Here is a 20630-nt window from a genome sequence, read left to right on the forward strand (position 1 = left end):
GGGGTCGGGAGTCGGACCCGGGCCCCAGGAATCCTGGCTCTTCAGTGCTGCCTTTTTGTCCATCCTTCTGTCCTCTTGAGGCAGTCTGACTTTTGTAATGGAAACAAGTGGATTTGATGGAGGCCCAAGCAGCGTTTCCGGTGGAAATTGCCAGCACCCCTCCGAGAGGAGCACAGCACCTTGTCCGAAACAGCCCCCACGCGGGACAGACACGGGCCCATGCAGCGCCTCTGCCTCCTGGGCAGGGCCCACGTGGCGCACAGTGGAGAGCCTCAGACTCCAGGGAGGGACAGGGTGGCGAGACATGCAGAAGTGACAGCCTGAAGTCCCCTGCGTCCTCGGCCTGCCCCCTCCCACCCTGCCCTCCAGCTCCAACCGGATGAACACTTTGCACCCCCAAAACCACCTCCGAGGGGCGGGGAAGGTCTCTGAAGCCATGGCGCACAAAGGGGGCCCAGCCCCCACCGGAGCCCCACCAGGCCCCAGGCCTCCTCCTTCCAAAGACAGAGGCCAACTCCCACCTGCAGACCCAGGAAAGCGCGCGCCGTGGCGTTCTGACGTGTACATGTGTACACCACGTTTGCTCAATGGTTTATACACACTCACAAGCCCTGGTACCTTTGCCCTCACGGATCCCTCGGCTCAGGGAGCCCTTGCACACTTGTCATCCCCAGACAAGCTGGGATACAGCTCAGCTCATCCCGGCGCCCTCCTCAGCCCCCAAGCCTGAGCCTCGGAGCTGGCTTCTGTCTCCTTTCTTTGCCAAGCTGCGATCCTGGCACCAAGCCCCCCGTATGCCAACTGCCCAGCTGCATGCCTGTGCCCAGGATGTGGAGAGGGTGTCTAGAGGGCAGCTGCCTTTGCCTTCCATCCACCTTCGGAAGCCACGGCAGCTTCTCAACGCAATGTTTGGATTGATCGGGAGGAGGGCTGGGTTCCTGGTTTCCCTGGTCTCAGCTCCTGGCACCAGCCTCTCCCCCACGTCCTCGCCTGTCCTACAAGAGCCAGGTCCGAGGGCAGTGACCAGGGGAGCTGGTAGCCCCTGGTAGGTGTCCCCTGTAGCCCCAGACCCCCCAGCCCGGTGCAGGCCTCTCCTGACCCCCACCCCGTCTCCCCATGGGTGAGCCCCTCTAGTTGGGAACCGGCTCGTTCACGTCTGCAGCCCTGCTGCCCCCCTCCCACCCCCGCCACGGGGCTGACACAGAGTCAGTGCCCAGGGAGGGTTTCCCAAGAAGAAGGGAGGTTTCCTGGGCATGGGGCAACCCCCACCTGCCCAAGAAGGGACAGGCAGTGGTTGTCATCAGTCGTGCCCAGTGCGACGGGGGCTGTGGGTTACAATGGCAAATGTGGGTTCCTCGATGAGGAAATGGGCTCAATCTCTGCAGGAAAGGCCCTCCCCCTGCTAGCCCTTCCCTAAAATGGCCCCGCCTGGCCTAGCGGACGCCAGGCTCTGGCCAGTGCCCGGGCACCCGAGGCTTGTCTGCCACGCGGCCCTGCGGAGACTCCTTTTCCGGCCTGTCCCAGGTTATCAACGCAACAAAGCCCGGGGGCCAGCCTGGCCGGGTCAGCGAGAGGACCCGCCCCTGTCTGACACCAGGACCCAGAGAGCCCGGGGCTGGGGGCCCACCACCCACTGAGCAGCTGCCCCATGCCTCCCCGTCCTCATCCAGAAGACGAGAAGAACAGCAGCCCGCAGGGAGGGGGTGGATGAAGCAGGCCAGGGCCCCTGGTCACTGCTGGCAGCTAATAAACACGGGTGGATCGGACAGAAGAGGGGGCCAGGCCAGGCCTGAAGGGGGCCTGGGAAAGGGTTGGAGCTGTCGCTGAGCTCGGCTGTGCCTTGGAGGGGCCCCAGTTCTTGCCCCCTCACCAAGCTGCACCTCCAAAGGGTTGTCATGTCATATTCCCAGACTTGAGCTTCCCTTCTGTAAAGTGGGCTCCCATCACCCCAAAAAGATGCACTCAAGTCCTAAGCCCTGGTTCCAGTCCACATAACCTGATTTGGAAATAGTGTCTCTGCAGATGGAATCGAGTTAAAATGAGGCCACGTGACCCAATGACAGGTCCTTAGAAAAGAAAAGCTCTGGCTTCCAGAGCTGTGAGACAAAACATTCCAGTTGTTTTAAGTCCCCAGGGCGGAGAGCTTGTCACGGAGCCATAGGATACCAAGAGACCACGTGAGGGCCATAGGTGAAAGGTGAGGGTGAAGTGGCCTCCCACATATAAAACAGGGCCCAGGAAGTGGTCACATCAGTCCTTGTTGCTGTCGACACCCATGTCAGCCATCACGTTGCAACACCCCCGCTCAGGGCTGCGGGCCAAGCCCTCCTCCACCTGACTCACCACCACCCGGGCAAGGGGGCCCTGAGACAGCAGCCTCAACGGCTCGGCTGGCGAGCTCACCCAGGTAGGAGCGCAGAACGGGCTCAAGCCGGGGGTCCAAGTCCTGCCCTCGGGCCCTGACCCTTAGCCTGGGTCCAGCACTCCTCCCCTTGTGTGCCCACCCTGCTGCCAGCCATGGTCCAGCAGCAGCCCCTTCCACCCGAGTGCCCTACCCCCACCCCAGGCAGGCTGTCCTGGCCACCAAGCCTGGCAGCTCCCCGACCCTCCTCCAACGCTGTTTTGCCATCAGGGTCCTCATGGAACCTTCTGGTGTCCCCGTTGAGTCACTTGTCCCCGGTTTGTGGGTGGAAGAGAGGCCCAGAGGTGGCAAGGCCAGAGTGGCCAGTCACGCCACGGCAGCCCACTGGCGGCACGGAGTCCCCGTGAGCAGTCTCTGTCCTGCCCCGTCATGGGACCCTCTCACTGGCCAAGAGGTGGACATCACATGTTGGACCCGCCAGACTCTGCATGCCCTGGGCCGGCCACAGCACTCACTGCTGGCTGCGGAGGCCGAGCTGACCCGCGGGGAACATCTGCCAAGGGCCAGAATGAAGGGGAAGGCGGATGAGACCAGGGAAGCAGGGAAGCAAGCATCGGCACCAACGGGCCCCCTGGAGCTCTGCCGCAGGCCCACCCGGAGTGCCAACAGCCTCTGGGACTCTCCAGACCTCACTATTGCTTCACCCCATCCCCAACATGTCAGAAAAGTCTTTATGAAAATGGGCGGGTGGAGTTTTTCTTGGATCCAACTGTGGCCGGACCCGGCTCTGCAGGCACTGGTGCCTTCAGCCCGCCCACACTCCTGCCGCCCAGAGCCCCCCGTACCTGCTCTCCACCTGCCCACCGCCAAGCTGCCGCAGGACGGCCGGCTCCGGACAGCTGCTCCCGCGTGGGGTGGCTGGCGGAGGGGCTCTCTGGCAGCCTAGGGCGGGTAGAGGCCACCCACAGCCCCGCTGACTGCACAGCACCGCCGCCGCCTCTGCTTCCTGCCCCACTTCCTCCCGGTGCCCGGAGCCCCGGCTGCTCGCTGATCGTTAGCTCCTTCTGGACCGGCCCCAGGCCTGTTCCGGGGCAGGCCCACTGCCCAGCCCCCAGGCCCTGGGGGAAGCAGGTGGGGCGCGGGTGGGGGAGACCGAGACGCCCTGCCTCGGGCCTCCCCTGGCATTGGGGAAGTTCGCCAGCTGCGCCCGCCGGGCCTGCCAACCTCAGCTCTGCTCTCTGTTCCTCTTCCACTTGCTGCACACAGACGCACAAGCACACAGACATGCTGGCACACACATGAACACATGCATTGTCACACGTGCACACACTCGCGTGCGTGTATGCACACACATCCCCGAGCAGACGCCATCACACACAGGTAGACGTGCACGCACACACACTCACCTGCGCCTCCTTCCCTCTCTGCACCAGGTGTGTTGGGAGCTCGCGGGCCCAACGAATGAAAGCACATGAGGCAGAGGGACGACGACCCCTCGGCCCACGAGCTCTCCCACCCCCATTAGACTGAAGGGCCACCCCTCTGTGCCTTCCTGGTGGCCCCAGGCCTGAGCTAGATTTGAGAACTTGAGGCCAAACCAGCCCTGAGCAGGAGCCTGACCCAGGCTGGGCTCTGCCCTCAGGACCCAGGAAGGGATGGCACAGGGGCTTCAGCCCCAAATGCCAGCCCTCCAGTGCCCAGTGATGTTAGGCAACGCCCTGGGCTGCTGGGCGACCAGAAGGCAAGGCCTGTGCCCGCCCTTACTGGGCCTCAGCCACCAGGCCAGGGGTCTCAGCCATAGCTCCAGGGACACAGGGGCACCCCAATCTCTGGTGCCAGGGCTGGCCTGGGCATTGCAGTTAAGCAGCATCCTGGGCTCCCTGCCTGGATGCCAGGAGTACCTGGCTGCTGCCCCACATTGCTGGGGGGCAGTGCCACCCCAGCTGAGCAGCTCTGCTCTAGGCCCAGCGGGCTCCAGCTGACCCTGCCCTGGCCCAACCCCTGCCTTCCCCACCTCCCTTCTCTGGCCACAGGACCCCACCAAGGAGCCTCCCGTCTCCTCAAATCCCCAGCACTCTGCACAGCCCCTCAAAGTCCCCATGTCCCCCGGCCCTCCCCATCGCCGCCTGCCCAGCCCAGCTCCCAGCACCCTTCCCAAAGGCCCCGCCCCCTAGTTCTGCCAGGCCACCGTGGAAACTGGGCTTCCCTGGACCCTTCTCCATAAGGGGGACGCTCCTCCCAGCATGGACTCCGCCTCTGTCCTCAGCTACTCGGGCCACCCTCCCTGACCCCCAGCCCTTCTCCCTCACTCCCCACCACCTCTGGCCTCAGACTCCCACTTCTCAGCATGTGAGACGTCACCTCCACTGAGGGGGATTCTCCCAGGCCAGTCCCTCCCGGCCCAGAGGTGACCTTCATGACCTTCAGTCCAGTTGGAATGTCCCCAGGGGACGGGCTGGGGGAGGGTCCCGTGAGCTTGGTCTGGATCCTCATGAGGACGCAAAGAGGCGCAAGAGCTGTTCTGAGGGGTCAGACATGGGGCTGCGGGGCAGTTCTCCACTCAGCCCACCCACACAGCGGTTAGAGACCTCTACGGGGCCTCACCTGGTCCACGGACAGGCGCCAGGTGCAACGGGCAGGTGGAGGAACAGCAATGTCCCCAGATGTGGGGGCCCCCTGCCCACCCCCAAGCACCCCCTCCCACACACACACACACACACACACACACAGGGCTGGCCTGCCCACCTGCTCAGGTGAGGGTTCCCAGGGCTCTGGAGAAAAGTTGGAAGGCACACAGGATCCTGGCCCCCTCTCTCCACACTTGCCCCCTGCCCCCATTCTCCAACTTGCACACACCTCTAGGGGCTCTTGGCTGCCCCTCCCCAGGGCCCCCCAAGGGTGCTGGGCTTGGCCTCGGAGTGTTTTCCTGGAAGAGGCCCAGAACAGTCTCTACATCCATAAAAGAGTCGGAGACATTTCCTCTCTCCTAGCCATTGTCCCCCACTGTGGCCCGAGACCCCGTATCCTGTTTGTCTCAGCAGCTGTGCTCCGGGCCCAGGACCGGAAGCGGGGGGTGTTTCCCGGCTGCCCCAATTGTGCACAGCGCACCCCAACAGCCTTCCAGAGGAAGGAGCACGCACCACGGTGTCCAGGGAATTTCCAAGCAGGTGGCGGCGGCAGGAGGCAGGAGCCGAACCGCTCAGCCTGCCTGCAGGGGCCAGTCTACACGCCAGCTCAGTCTCAGCATGCCTCTGGGACAGTCTGTGTCTTCCCTGGCCTCAGTTTCTCCACCTTTCAAATTGAAAGGGGGTTGGCCTGGAGATCTCTAAGTACTTTCCCAAAGTGCCTTCCCATTTCAATAGCTCCAATTCCCGAGTCGATTGTGATAAATTCATGTCACATACCAAAGAGACGCTGCATCTGATTTCCACTTTACTGATTAAGAGAAAAGCTCAGTGCTCAGCTCACTCAGCAGGAATTCCTCATGCCTGGAAGCTGGGTCCCTCGCCTCCCGCCCAGCCCTGCAGACTCACTGACCCTCTGCATGGGAGACAGACGGACAAAGACCATGAGGCCTCCAGAGCCCAGGTATTTGGGAAAGCAAGGCAGGTCCCAGGCTGGAGCTTTCCAGGTGACCCCGCACTCATTCATGTCCCCAAAGCACCAGAGGCCGACTTCCATCCCCTTAGATGGGGGTCCCGAGGCTACGCCCCTCCGCCCCGAGCCTTATGACCTACTGACAATTTACTGAATTATGAGATATGCCACCTGGCCAGCAGGACCCTGGGACATCAGGCCTGGAGACCTCTCGGTGGCATGGAGGTGTGTTTACACTCTTCCCTGTCCCCCTACCACCCGTGTTTTCACGCCCACCCTTCCCCCTTTCCTAACCTGCTCAAGGCTGGAGCTGGACAGAAAGAAAAAATGAGTGATCGCTGAGGAAGAGACTTTCCCAGGAAAGGGGATCGCACAGCTTAAGGAAGGTGAGGTCTCATGCAAAGTCCACGTTTTCCGGCCAGTGGAGAGGACAGCACACCCCGAGCCACCGGCACTCACCATCCCCAGGGCTGCTCACCAGCTGCCTCAGACCTGCAGCCAGGGGCGCGGTGTCCACTGGGGCTCCGACTCGGGGCTGGAAGCCTGGCTGGGCCTGGGGCCACCCGTGAGGCCACAGGTGGAGTCCTCCCCGTCCCCGGTTCATGAGGACCAAAGAGCCGGGGTGCAAAGTGCTGGCATGTGGGGTGTCCCCTGAACGCCCACCGCTGCTGGCAGCTGCGTCGCCCCCGCGTTCCCGAGTCCATCCTTGGCACGGCGGCAGTCGTGAGGCCTCCGCCAAGCCCTTCAGCTGTGGCCTCCAGACACCCCTTCGCCTGTCTCGAGGGTCTGCGGGGGGCCCATCTCCCACCCATATCAGCCTGGCACTCCCCTGTGACGGCAGGGGCAGAGGTTCCCTTCCTCGGTGGGGCTCAGTGGATTGAGACCCCTGGGCAGCTCTCCTCCGATTCCCAAACACATGCCCTGAGCTGACCCAGAGCCGGGAGTACAGGGTGCCCTGCTTTCCACCTTCTGCCGCACTGTTGGGCTCTCATTGCTGTCTCACTTTTGAGTCTCAGGGTGGGGAGGATGTTTGGCAACAATCACAGTTATAATAAGAAAAAAGACAATTTTTAATTCCGTCCCACCATCTCAGAGTGTTTTCAGTTCTTGGAGGCAGTACTGAGTTTGTGAACCAAGGTCTCTAACCTCTGCTCAGTCCAGAATCTCAGAGCCACCCTCAGCCCCCTGGGGACCCCCTCAGCAGCATCCCGGCACCTGGCCTGCCTCTGTGGGTGGGCTCCCTCATCTCAAGAGAGTTCTACTCTTTGAATGTGGGCTTCACCTGCCACCCAGCCATCGCCGTCCGAACGTCCCAGCTCTGACTTCTGAGTACACACCACCCACGAGGGATTCACAGAGTGGGGAGACAGAGCAGGGGACCCAGAGGATGCCGTGTGATCAGTGTAGTGATGGGCAAGCCCAGCAGGGAAGGGAGAGGAGGGCAAAATCAAGAAAGGCTTCCTGGAGGTGGAGGCTCCTGGGCCAAGTCTTGGAAGAAGAGGAACCAGGCACAGACCGAGTGTGCAGGGCTTCCCGGAGGCCCAGCAGTGGGAAAGCACTTACCCCAGCTTCCAACCAGACAGCTCTGCCCAGGTATGTGTAGCACGAAGGCCACCTCAGGACGACAAAGGACTGTGGAAGCCAGGGAGAGGCCCCAGCTACACACTCACCCTCAGGGGTTAATCTACAGCAGTCATAAAAGGTCTATCTCAGGAATGCAGGGGCCCTGGGGGGGGGCACACGTGACTGCCCGCACCCTCCCAGAGGAAACAAAACATGCACCACTGGTCACTTAAAATTTACTAGCAGCCTCGTTACAATGTAGCAATGAGGAGGTGATGTTAATTTTAATATACTTTAACTGCTGTGTCTAAAATATCATCCTTTCAACATGTAATCCATATAAAAGTCAATAACAAGGCACTTGACATTCTTTTTATATATTAAAGTCTTCCAAATCTGGGGCCGAGCTTGTATTTAAAGCAAATTTAGTGTCCAGCAGCTGCCGTATTGGACAACACACTTCAAACAACCCATCAGCCTCCCGATCGGTAGCTACTGGCCACATAACCTCAGCCCAGCCTTGCCTCAATTTTCCTATCTGCAGCAGGGATCGGCAAACTTTCAGGAAAGGGCCATATAGTAAATATGGTCAGCTTTGCTGTTGGGACCTGAAAGCAGTTGGTCAATACACAAGTGAACGAGGTTGGTGGTGTCCCAAGGAGACTTTATTTGCAAAAGAGGCGGGCTGGATTTGGCCCACAGGCTGCAGTTTGCTGACCCCTGCTATAGAGAATGGGGCAGAGTAGGAGATGACTCAGAAGGTGAGAGATGAGTCCAAGGAAAGATAGGACATTGTCTAACAAGGGTGCAAAGTTCATCACTGGGGCTGGAGCCTCTGCTTGCTAGAGGGGAAACGGGAGAACCTCCCCAAGGTCACAGGAAACTGCCCGTAGCACTGACAGGGGCTTTTCATTTCTAAGATAGACAGAACAAGAACAGGTGGGATCCGGTGTGTCCCAACCCCACACCAGCTCTACCCTGCCTGGGGCCCTTAAACTTTATCTATGAAATGCAGAGGTGACTTCCCTTATTGCCGAGTTTCCCAGAAAGAAAAACAAAGGTACAGCCCCAGACCCGCCCAGACAGCTGTTTTTAACCCACACACCCCTGACTCAACCTCCCCATACGAGACCCAAGGAGACAGGGGCTGGGGCAGACACATTCTGGGTGATTCCTTGTGCACCAAAGTTTGGGGACAAAGGCATCCCGCCCCCAGCGGGCCTCCAAGGGCAGCCGTGTTAAGTTGACACATGGAAAGGACCAGAACAGGGCCACACACAGTGAACGCTCGGCCCACATTGGTTCTCTCTAGACGTAGCTGCTGACAGAGCCTGGCCCAGGTTCCAGCCCCCTGCAATTCCAGGAACTGTTTTCTGCAAAACAAGGACATCGGGACCACACCAGCATTCCAGAGTGATGGATGGCTGCCCCGGGCCAGATGGGCGGCCAGGTCACGGGATCGGAGGCCTGCAGGAAGCGGTCAGCAGTTTCCACACCCCGGCTGGGGAGGGCTCGCGCCACCGGCCAGCCAAACCACGTGCACAGTGCCACCTGGCCAGGGGTGCATCCAGGTCTGCCCAGGCAGGGGTTCCCCTAGAGTCTGGGCATCACTGACTGCACGTGGCAGGACGGCGTCCGCTCCGCTGGACCAGCCGGATGGACCACGCAAAGCCAGCGTTTGCAGGCGCTGTCCACACAGCCACGCTGGGCCCCTCGCCACCTTGAGGAGCAGCCAAGGCCCAGTGGGGCCATGCGCGCCCCAGGGAGGCTTTTTGTGACAGGGACTCCTCAGAACAGTGCTCCCTCAACCCATACACTTGCAGGCAGCTGGTCAGAGAGTTCCAGGGAGGCACCGATGCCGAGGGTGTGGACAAACCTCCATGCCCTACCCTGCAAGTTCCAGGGGGTCCTATGCAGCCCCCTCATTAGAGGGGGGTGGGCTACGACCATGGAGGAAGCTCCCGCAGCTCAGGAGCACCCCAGATTTCCAGTCACGGGACAGACTCACCTCCCCTCAGGCCACAGGAGTGTGCTGACCGGAAAGGGGTGCCCAGACACATGGGATACAACTGCCCTATCTAGGATGACAGCTTGTGTTTTGTGGGTTCTGTTTTCCCAGAGACTCTGGGGAAGTCAGACCCCAGCTTATAGATGGGACCCCGGGGACACCCCAATCCATCAGCCCACTTACCCAGAGGCGCCCAGATTTCCGAGTCAGGGCAGAGGACCCTGACTGGACTTCCGGGCATTCTCGGGCACCGAGGGGCTGGTCTTGAGCATCCTTAGGCGAACTTTAACCCAGCCCACGGGCACTTCCCCAGGTCCTCCTCAAGGAGCGAGTCTGCAAGCCAAGACCCAGCGCCCGGGAAACGGAGGCCGAGGTCGGAAGGGGCACACGGGTTCAGAGGCGTGGGATTCCCGTGGGACTCCCCACAACCCTGGGCCGGGCGCGTCCCGGACACACGTGACGCGGCACCCGCTGGGGTAGAGCATCAAGAGAGGGCAGCCACCAGCCCTGCCCCCCCCAGCCCCACCTTTGTCAGGGTCACCGACAAACTCTGAGCTGCTGAATCCAGGGGTCACCCTCCTCCAGGTCCTCATTTACTTGTCCCTCAAGGGTTACTCTCCCACCAGAAGCCACGTCCTCCCCTACACACCTGCTCCTGCCTCCCGGCTCTCCCCTTACGTCTTCACCCCGTCCACCCCTCAGGCTCGCTCATACCTGCCGCTGGCGTCTCACGCTCCCTGTCCACACGCTGACTCCAGGGGTCCCACAGCCAGACCCAAGGGCCGGAAGGGCTGAGCCATCTGCCACCCAGACACTGCTCCTGGTGACCAACAGCCTTCATTGCGTGGCCAACTGCCGTGTGCCTGGGCCCCTCTGACCTCTGCCTGGCTCCCAGTGACCTTTTCCTCAGTTCCCTTTGCTTGCTGGCCCCGTCCCATGGACTAGAACCCATCCTGGTTCAATTTGGCTTCATCTGTTCAGGATCACCGAGGACCCTGTTCACAAATGCACCTTAGCTAATAACACCTGCAGAGGTCCTGGTGACAAATGGTCACACCTGGGACCAGGGGTCAGGCCTGGCAGGGACGAGATCCAGTCCCCAGCACTGGCCCTTTTTCTTCTACCTGTTCCCACTGGCTCTGTTTCTCCAGAGAGCACATGAAGCAGCTCCCTGGGCCTCAGCTGCCCCCGCACGGCGGGGAGGGGTCTGGTGGGGCGGCGTGGACAGTGCCTGCAGGACCTGCCCCCACGAGCCCTGGGCATGTCCTCACCAGCCGAATCCATGCTGCAGGCTCCGCGCCGCCCACTGCAGGCCACCGGCCACACCTGCACCCTTCCCACACCTGGCTGCCCAGCTGGGACGTTTCACAGGTGCCCTCATGACGTTGTGGCCCGAGGGGTGCCAGGCTGCGTCACCCGACCACTGCAGGCTGGGGCACGTCCTCCCCTCCCTTTCCCCCGGCCTAGCCCTGCTCTGTTCAAGTGGGGTTACCACAGCATAGCACCCCTCGCCGGGTGCCTTTAAATCAGTCCTGGAGGCTAGGATTCAGAAATCAGGGTGTCAGCAGGGCCACGCCCCCTCCCAAGGCTCGGGGGTGGGGAGAACCCCTCCTTGCCTCTCCCAGCCTCTGGTGGCTGCAGCACCCCTTGGCATTCCTTGCCTTGTGGCTGCATTGTTCGGATTTGTACTTCCCTTTCCCTTGAGTGTGTCTGGGTGGCTCCAAATCCCCCTCTTTTAAAGATACTAGGTGTTGGATTGGGGACCCACCCCAATCTGGAGTGAACTCATCTTAACTAATACATCTGGAAAGGCCCAGTTTCCAAATAAGATCCCATTCTGAGGTTCTGAGTAGATGTGAATCGGGGGGACACCCCTCCTCCCAGGTACAGGCACAGAGCAGGTCTGGGGACCACCCTGACCCAGGACAGCATGTGTGATGCATATGACGTGAAGGAGCCAGCCTGCCCGGGCAGGACTCCAGCTCTTCTCCCAAACAGCTGAGCGACCCTGTGCAAGCTGCTTAACTGTTCTTGCCTCGGTTTCCCTGTCTATAAAGCAGGGATCCGCAGTTTCTAGAGCAGTCACGTGGGGGAGCAGGCACCCAGGACACTGTGAGGGCTCCATTGAAGTTGGCTTTTGTCCCATTTTATGGATGTGGAAACCGAGGCTGGGGGAACTCACACAAGGGAGAGGTGGGCAGAGGGGACTGTGGGTGAGAAGGCTGGCAGCAGGCGGGTTCGGGGCTGCATAGCCTGGCAGTCGCTGCCATGCTGTCTGATGGGCAGATGTGGGCCAGCGTCCTGCAGCTGCCTTGGGGTCCAGGGCCACCCACCCCCGGCACACGGACGGCGCTCAGCCCCAAGGAAAGGCACCGTGCTCACCTGTGCTAAATCCTTTCCCACGCAGAGGCATTCTTTCCCCTGGAGGTTTGTTAGGGGAAAGGGGGCACAAAAGGAATGTGTACCCCATCAGGAGTGTCAGCTCTTGGGGTGTGGGGGCAGGAGTGGGGACGCAGGGTTCTGGCAGCTGGGGCGGGAGCAATTTGCACAGAGCCCAGAGTGTGGCCGAGTCCATCTGCTGAGCCATCTCCTGCACAAGACATCTGGGGGCCCAAAGGTGCAGTCAGGGGCAGGGGACTTGCCTGGTATACTGAGGGTGCCATCGAGAATGACAGGGTGATGCTGAGATGGTGACAACAGGGGTATCCCCAAAAGAAAGGGCCTCAAGCCTGCTCTGACCCTGGTGGCTGCCAGACCCAACGGCTCACCGTCCCTCTCTGAGTTGTTGCAGGACCCATGACTCCGAGAAGTGGGCAGCAGGTGGGTCCCTCTTTGCCCATCCAGATCTGGCCCCCACCTGGCCTGAAGAAGGAAGGTCCCAAAAGAGAATGGCAGCCATCATTACTGTTCAGCGGGGGCAGCACTGCCAGCCCCAGACCCGCCAGGCCGGCCCAGCGCTGGACACTGAGATGTAGACAAAGCAGACAGCCTGCCCTCCACACCCTCCGCCTAGGGGGAAAGATGCCAAGAAAACAGACAAGGCCAGGGCAGCTTGATGGGGGAAGAGGGAAGCCGGGGGCATCCAACAGCACCTGGTCCAGCCTGGAGAGGGCAGGGGGCTCCCAGAGGAGGGCTCTGGGCCAGGCCTTGGCAGCCGAATCAGGGTGGGGCACAGGTAACAGGGGGCGGGGCTTGGTAGAGTGGGACGGATGGTGAGTGTTTGAGGAACACTGCTCGACTGCCACAGGTGGAAAGAGCAGTCAGGGACGTCTTCCTGGAGGCAGTGGGGTTTAAGCAGGGCCGTGAAGGATGGGGAGGTATCAGAGAGGGCAAGGGGGTTTCAGGCAGAAGTTCCAGCATAGGAAAGGCACAGGGAGTGGGCTGGCAGGCGAGTGGGGAGGCAGGGAGTAGGAGTCCCTGCAAAGAGGGACGGCACAAGTTCTCCATTCCATGAAGGGGAAGCAGCATGACCACAGGAGGGGCCATGTGGCTGGAGGGGGTGACAGACCCGGTACCCACACAGGGCCGATAGTGACCATAAGAGGACAAGGCTGTCCAAGCTAGAGGTCCCTGGTGACCACAGCTCAGGGACCCATATGGCAGTCCAGGGCCTCTGCAGGAGGGCAATTCAAGGTCCAGACACCTCCCAAAGCAGACTGCCTGCCCCAGCCCACCTTGGGGGTTTACATTCTAATCCTGAACCCCAGGACCAGGGCATCTTCCCCCAGTGTGAAAAATGCATTCCATGCAGGTGAGGGAGAAGCATGGGGCTAGATATGAGAGGCCCAAGCTCTGGTATGCCTCAGGAGCCTGCAGGAGCTCCTCAGCTTAGAGTCTGCCTCTGCATGCCATCATCCCCTGACCCAGCCCCTGCCAGCAGCAGTCACCACACTTGGCCAAATCAGATGTGCACAGATTTGCCCAGGCTGTTCCTGTGCCCAGGAAGCCATTTTGCCTTCCCTGTCAGCCTGGCAAACTCCTAAGCATCTTTCCAAACCCTGCGCAGTCATCACCTCCCCTGGAAGTCCTCCAGGATTATACCTTCTTCTAGGAGGGAGAGGAGGGACGAGGAGAAGGTATTGCTTCTTTCTTTACTCCCTGCCTCACTCTGGCATGCCTGAATCCCCTCTAGGTGTTTTAGATTCTGCCTCCTTCCCTCAGTGTGGGCCTGAGCTCTGTGAGACCAGAAGCTCGACCCTCTGATCTCAGAGCCTACCGTGGGTTCCCTTTGTCCATTGCACTGACCTGAATTCCATATTGTCTTCTTGCTAACAGGGTGGTCTCAGGGAAGACCTGAGTTCCACCCCTCCCTCTGCCTCAGTTACCCTATTTACAAAACCGGACAGCAGTCCTGGGCCTGTGGAATTGTGCCGAGGCTGAAAATGGAGGCACAGATGGAGGAGAGTTTGGCTAACGGAAGCGCAGGTGGAGGAGAGCGTGGCTAACGGAGGCACAGGTGGAGGAGGGCTCGGCTAACAGAGGCGCAGGTGGAGGAGAGCGTGGCTGACGGAGGCGCAGGTGGAGGAGAGCTTGGCTAACCAAGGCACAGGTGGAGGAGGGCTTGGCTAACAGGCAGTTGTTCGAAGTCACGAGTGATGAGACAGACTCAATGAAGCGCCATGGGACATGGTCCAAGCACCCACGTAACTGCAGAACACACGCTCGTGTTGGTCCCTGAACGTTCCCCCACCTCCCCAAGTGCTTCTTTCGCTTTCTTTCTTCTTTCAAAATAAACCTTTTATTCTAGAATAGTTTCAGATTTACAGAAAAGTTACAAAGCTAGTACAGATTTCTGGACAGCCCTCACCCCATTTGGCTTATTAACATCTTACCTTAGCAGGGTCCAGTCGTCACAACCACTGAACCGATATTTGGACATTACTTTTAACGTTATTAAGTCAGCTATATTTTAGGCAAAAGCTAAGGAAACCTGAACAGTGTCCTTTTCTGTCCCAGGACCCCCTCCAGGGCATCATTTAGCCATCACGTCCCCCTTGGCTCCTCTGGGCTGGGACAGTTTCTCAGCCTTACCTTGATTTGATGACCCTGACCTGTGGAGGAGAGCTGGCACGTGCTTTGTAGAAGGTCCATCTGATGGGCTTCTCAGTCCCTTTACTTTTATTTCTCAACAAGCAAATTTCGCTGCTGGTTTTGGGTCAAAGAGCCAGGCTCGACCCGGTTACTTTTGCAGCACCTGTGCTTACCTAAGACACACCTGCCCAGCAGCCTCTGCTTGAAGTCTCAGGGAAGGGACAACACAACAGAAAAGCAGTGGATGATAAGGAAGGGCAGTTCCTTCTGTCACCTTCACATACAATATGGGGTTCAGTCTCCCCACTAACGAGAGAAATGCAGGGATACCCCAAAAGACCCTCTCTGACCCAGCAGATCGGCCCCCACACACTTGTCAGTGCCCTCTCGGGGAGCTCAACAGACCCGATACCGGCAGGTCCAATCTGAGGGCCGAGTCCGGCACCCAGAAAACCACCCTCTGGCCGGCAGCCCCGCTTCTGGGAACTCTCGCTGCAGGTGCGGCCTCCCTGTGAAATGGCAGGTGTACAAACTCACGCCCAGCCCAACACCTTGGAAACAGCCCAAGTGTCAAATACATCACTGGCCCTCCCTGTGAAGATAAAGATCTACATTCTCCACATTCCAGCAAAGGGAGATCCCTGAGCAACCGCAGGGAGCAAGGAGAAAAGCAAACTGCAGTGCAGCATGCACGCCACGCCACGCCGCCATTATGGCTTTAAAGGGCTAGGGGTTAAGCATCCGCTCCTATCTGCTCGCCTTTGTGGAAAGAGGCTGTGGGTGGATAAACAGCTGGAGAGCAGTGGGGTGAGTCTGAGGGTGGGGGACGTGTTCTGAGCTTGCCCTAGCTGTGGACACATGGCATCGTGCCTTCATCAGAACACACTGAACATTAGTCACAGAGGGAAACTTAATGTACGCTAATTTAAAAAAATCACTCAGGAGGTCAGGGGAGTTCAGGTTGTAACAAAGCAATCTCGTTGAGTTACATACATCTGAACCAGCCTCACTGAAGAAGGGGGTGTGTGTGTGAAAAAAGTGCTGGTCTAAGGAATTTGGGGAGTGAGATGCAGAAGAAACTGTAGAAGCTGTACACTCGTTGAAAATGTTACCCCCACACCGGTGTGGGTTAGCGATGCTGATATTTTATACACATGTGCTGGAATGAACGGTCAGTAGGTGGAGGGCAGGGGAAGGAGCCCGGGCTCTGACTCCTGGGTGGGCTGCTGCAGGTAAGCCAGGGGTGGAACCTGGGGTGAGCCAGGTGGACTCAAGTTGGAGCCACTGGTACGAACTCAGGTGTAGCGCAGCACAGACACAGGTGACTCGTATCGACACTGACTCAGGTGTGTGTATATACACTCATGGGTTGGGAAACACACCTACATTTCCATGCTCTGCCAGCTGAGTGTGCCTAGAAGGAAAGAGCCAGCACACCTGACCCACAGAGGCCAGCGGCTTCTAATTCCACTCTCCAGCCAAAGGAACCAGGGCTCCCTGGAGAAATGGCTGGGCCTAGGACTTGGGCAGCAAACATATAGGATGAGCCTGGAGCAGCCTGTGGTGCCAGAAAATGAGGAGGCCCTTTATTGCTTAAACAAATAAAACCCCACAACTATGGGGTATGTCCAAGGCACAGGGAGCCCCCTGAACTGGCCAGAACTATTTGAGCCACAAAATCAAGCAGTGTTAGAGCATAACCTCAAGCATAAAATAAATTCCTCAGGACCATGCCGACATCCACAAATAACTGAATAAGTAAATCAATGGAGGGAAGGGGCAAATCTTCTGTGCCAAAGAATTTCAAACACTGTGGACGGCCACACCCCCCCCCCTCCCGCCAGGAGGTGTCAGCCCCACTCCCAAGAGTGGCCAGTGGCTGGTCACTTCTTTCCAAAGAAGGGATGGAGGGGTTCCACACTCTAGAAGGGGGAAAGTATCACTTTGCAACAGAGAAACCCCACGAGGCTACCTCAGCCAGGTGGCCGATGCTGCCAGTGACAGCAGTACCCTTCCTATGGGGTGCAACGAACCCAGGTAGGCCACAAGACAGCTGTCAGGCAAACCCCAAGTGAGGGGAATCCTACAAACAGACTGACCCGCACTCCTCAACAAGGCACAAAATCAAGAACAGTCTGTGAGGAGGCTGGGAGCTGTGACCATGACATGCCATGTGTGGTCCTGGGCCAGGAAAAGGACATCAGGCAAAAATGAAACAATCCTGAATGGAGTATGGGCTTTAGATCATTACAATGTATCAATATTGGTTCATTAGTTGTGACAAATGTAGCATATGCATGTCCGGGAAACTGGGGGTGGATTTGCGGGAATTCTGCACCGTTTTAGCAATTATTCTTTAAATCAAAAATTCTTCTCAAAAATAAAGTCTTTTCACTGCAAGATATGGTGTGTCTATTTTGGACATTCTCCGTGATGCCCAACAGGTGATTGAGAAGCACAATGGTGGCCTGTGATTGATTTCACACACACACCACACACACGATGGAATATTGTGTGGCTACAAAAAGGAATAACATTGAAAGGCATGCAACAGACTGAATGAAACTTGGGGTTAATGTGTTGTGCAAAATAAGCCAGAAACAAAAGAATAGTATGCTAAGGTCTCTCTCAGAAAATACTCATGAGAAATCTGGAGTCTAGATTGTGGGCCCTTAGAGCAGCCACACTGGGTCCGAAGTTGTAAGTGTGTTTCTAGATTCTGAGACAGCTGAGCTCTATGGGTATCAGCTGGTCTTTCCCTGGAATTTTGAGTAATTCTGACACCTAAGACCCAGAAATGAAGTGCTGTAGCCCTGAAAGTTAGCATAGCTACAGGCAATAATAAAGTAACCAAAAAAAGAGATCAGGCCTCAATTACAGGTAAAAATGGATCTAATTGGGCGGGCAATGGTGGCTCAGTGGCAGAGTTCTTGCCTGTGATGCCGGAGACCAGGGTTCGATTCCTGGAGCCTGCCCATGCCAAAAAAAAAAAAAAAAAATAGAATCTGATCTGGCTGGGACTAAGGTAAATCCAAATAGAGGGTAAAAGATGACAGAGCATGTTCTCTAGAGCCTCACCTAGTGTGTGAGACCGAAGGCAGAGAGGTTTATCACGTCCAGAACCTACATTTTCTATCACACACAATCTATATCAACCTGACTGGAGAGCTCATATAAACAACCCAAACTCCTGGAGTCCAGAACGGGCAGGAGGCCTTGTAATTCTGTATAGTTTAATGCAATACCCAGATACGCCTCAGATTACAGCGGGCTGATAATTAACGAGCATGGTGTTGTCTCTCGAGGGCCCAAAGGAAAATAAAAGGAACTAATAAGCTTTCCCCTCTGGGAACCCCCTGGTACCTCTCAACCCTTGGGGACTCCCAGGAAAACAGGCCAGGCCCTTGATTTTGAGGCTTGTCCTTATGAAATGTATTGCTGTAGGGGAGAAGCTAAGACTAGCCATAGCGAGGCCTTACAGTTGCTTCCAGGAGTCTCTTTGTTGCTCAGATGTGGCCTCGCTCTCTCTCTCTCTCTCTCTCTAAGCCCAACTCTGCAAGAAAAACCATTACTCTCTTCCCTATGCAGGACATGACTTCCAGGGGTGAAAGTCTCCCTGACAATGTAGGGCGTGACTCCCAGGGATGAGCCTGGCCCTAGAACCTGGAATCCTCAACAACTTCCTGACAAAAAGGGGGAAAAGAAGTGTAATAAAATAAGGTCTCAGTGGCTAAGAGGTTAAATTCAGCTAGATATTGCTAATTGCCATAGTTTGCCAAACCCCAACCAACATCACTTCTGTTTAACTCTTAAGAACATCGAGGGCTCGAACTGAGACTCTGTAAGTTTCAGGCACTAAGTTTGCTTTCCTGGAACTTACAATTTCCAGAAGTTTCGTAGGCCAGATAAATCTTGAAACTGAGCTACCAGCCTCTCCAAGAATATCAACTAATTACATCCCCCTATTCTTTAGTGTAGACATCCCCTCTCAACATGAAAAAGTCAGAATGGGCATTGCCCAAAGATCCCTATAGATTGAGAGAAGGACCAAAGGAGAAGGAGGAGGTATAACAGAGAAAATAGGATTTAACAAATGAATATGGCTGCTGAATCACTATGTTAATATTCATTCTAGTCTCTGGTGTTTTGGAACAGTTAGAAGGAAAAATCTGGGGTGGTGGAATGGTCACCCGTGACAAACACTGGGATCTGTTCTATAACTAATCGTTGAAGTGTACCTGAAAATTATTGCTTTTTCTTCCTTTTCTTTGTATATGTTATATTTCACAGTAAAAAACATTAAAAAAATAATAAAAAACAAGAGTCCCAGAAGGTGGAAAAGGCTCAGTGTGTATGGAGAGAGAGTCGTCAAGGCCCAAGTTACACATGTAAAACAGCAAGCCACATGGAACAGCAAGCTGCACGGAACAGCAAGCTGCATGGAACAGCAAGCTGCACGGAACAGCAAGCTGCACGGAACAGCAAGCTGCATGGAACAGCAAGCCTTGTAGAACAACAAGCCACGTGGAACAATAAGCCACATGGAATACAGGCATATGGAACAGCAAGCCACATGGAACAGCAAGCTGCATGGAACAGCAAGCTGTGTGGAATACCAAGTGTGTGGAAAACAAGCCATGTGGAACAGCAAGCTTCACTGAACACCAAGCTGCATGGAATAGCAAGCCATATGGAACAGCAAACTGCATGGAACAGCAAGGCATATGGTACACCAAGCTGCATGGAACAGCAAGCCACGTGGAACAACAAGCCATGAGAAACAGCAAGCTTCATTGAACACCAAGCTGCATGGAACAGCAAACCACATGGAACAGCAAGCCATGTGGAACAACAAGCCATGTGGAACAGCAAGCCACGTGGAATACAGGTGTATGGAACAGCAAGCCACATGGAACAGTAAGCCACGTGGAACAACAAGCTATGTGGAATAGCAGGCTGCATGGAACAGCAAGCTTTATGGAACAGCAAGCTGTGAAGGGAATCTGGATGAGAGCCCACTACATCCTGTGTAGTGTTGGGCCAGCTAAGAAGGCTCTCTGTGCCTCGGCTCCCTCATCTGCACTGTGGGGAAGGGGTGGGAAGTTTGGGACAGAGTCTGGCTCATAGCACTCTTCCCACGGCCCCTGCAGCACCAGGCTCCTTCGCGGGCCAGGTGGGGACCTAGCAAACAAAGCCCACACCCACTGCTGCTGTTAGCACAGTCTGCAGGAGGCTCTGGCCAATTTGCCCAGCTCCTAAGGGGTGGGGGCGGAACGGGTTACCAGCTCACTGGACACAGGGAAAAACTGAGGTTCAGAGAGATCCAGTGCCTTGCCTGAGGCCCCAGAGTTGGCCCCATCCCTGGGTGCACTGGCTAGGTCACCTGCCCACAGACCCAGCCTTAAATCTGGAGCTTTGCAGGACTGTGGGAACAGGCCTCTCCTTTCCAGACCCTCTTTATGGGCTCCTCCCATCTCACCCTTCCAAGTGAATGCCCCCTGCCCTGCTCCCAATCAAACAGAGTGAAGGAGGTCGTCTCCAGGGGCTGACAGGGACTTTAGCCCCTTAGGGAGGGGCACGTGAGATTCAGGACTTCAGACGTGAGTCCTAGCTGTGGCATGGGTAGGGAAGAAAGAAAAGCAGACGGAATCCTTCTGAGATGCTTTGTGCAGACGTCCCAGGCAGGGGGCAGCAAGTTAGAGTGGGACAGAGGCTACAGCACTGCCCCCAAGCAGGGGCACCACCCTTCGCCAGGGTCCCCAGCAAGGACTGCCCCATTAACTGTGGACACTGCGCACAGGCGGCCACCCAAGACCGACACGCTCATCTTACAGACAGGGAAACTGAGGCTCAGACCGGCAGAGCCGCTCGGCCAGGAAGTGGCCTGTGGGGATCGGAAGCCCAGCTGGCCACCTCCTGGGTCCCTGTACTCTCATCAGGCAGCCCAGCAGCATGGTTGGCCTGCCCCGACGGTGTCCCGCTGCAGCCGGCCTGCCCCTGCGCTCATTTCACAGACACGGAGAGCCCAGGCAGGCCCCTCCCTCAGCTGGAGAAACCCGGCCTCAAGCG

At 57.4% G+C, this 20630-nt stretch overlaps 1 protein-coding gene across 3 annotated transcripts in view; it reads right to left on the reverse strand.

Annotated features, from left to right (window-relative positions):
* Positions 1-20630, reverse strand: part of SH3TC1 (SH3 domain and tetratricopeptide repeats 1) — a 50484-nt gene that overhangs the window by 29518 nt on the left and 336 nt on the right. Inside the window, exon 1 of one of the 3 annotated variants that reach the window (XM_077136305.1) lies at positions 10245-10602. The exons of 1 other annotated variant lie outside the window; for it this stretch is intronic. The gene's annotated coding sequence lies outside the window, so the exon portion shown is untranslated. Of the gene's footprint in view, positions 1-3207; positions 3487-10244; positions 10603-20630 lie in introns of those variants that run through there. One more of the 3 variants, XM_077136304.1, reaches the window with a different exon arrangement.

The sequence above is a fragment of the Tamandua tetradactyla genome, chromosome 19 (assembly GCF_023851605.1).
Source record: "Tamandua tetradactyla isolate mTamTet1 chromosome 19, mTamTet1.pri, whole genome shotgun sequence".
Classification (NCBI taxonomy): Eukaryota; Metazoa; Chordata; class Mammalia; order Pilosa; family Myrmecophagidae; genus Tamandua; species Tamandua tetradactyla.